Source organism: Penaeus monodon, chromosome 31 (assembly GCF_015228065.2).
Source record: "Penaeus monodon isolate SGIC_2016 chromosome 31, NSTDA_Pmon_1, whole genome shotgun sequence".
Lineage (NCBI taxonomy): Eukaryota > Metazoa > Arthropoda > Malacostraca > Decapoda > Penaeidae > Penaeus > Penaeus monodon.
This window is the reverse complement of record NC_051416.1, coordinates 21587456-21587921: the sequence shown is the minus strand read 5'-3', so window position 1 is coordinate 21587921 and position 466 is coordinate 21587456. Positions and strand designations below refer to the sequence as shown.

At 32.6% G+C, this 466-nt stretch overlaps 1 protein-coding gene across 42 annotated transcripts in view; it reads left to right on the top strand.

Moving 5' to 3' along the window:
- LOC119593093 (cytoplasmic dynein 1 intermediate chain-like) overlaps nucleotides 1-466 on the top strand; it is a 47628-nt gene that overhangs the window by 40192 nt on the left and 6970 nt on the right. The gene's annotated exons all lie outside the window — the stretch shown is intronic.

The window sequence follows — 466 nt, the reverse complement described above, 5'->3', positions numbered from 1 at the left end:
GTATAACACAAGCCTAGAATGTGGTTGCAAAGTGATTGAAGAATGTGACATAGTACAGCTGAAAGGCTCATATTCAGTACTTCATTACTATAGACATTTGTGTCAATTGTATGTAATTATGCCCTGGAGTTTGCTCAATGTATTGAGTGATTCTCAGCTCGACATCAGTTTTATATCTCCAGAATTTTATATAAGTTATTCTATAATTGTTTTATTTATTTGGTTATGATAGAATCTAGTAGTGACTGGCCACTAACAGTGTGGATATGTATCAAGCCGGATATATTAGTTTCGTAAATGATTATGGAAATACGATACAGAATCTGGAGTCCAGAATAATGAGACTAGAAATTATAATAAGCTATATTCATAGGTGCTATAGTTAGCTTTGAAAGATGCTATGGCAGTTCATAGAATACATATTCATATTTTAGAGTTGGCTTTCTTGACATAAATAGGAGCAATG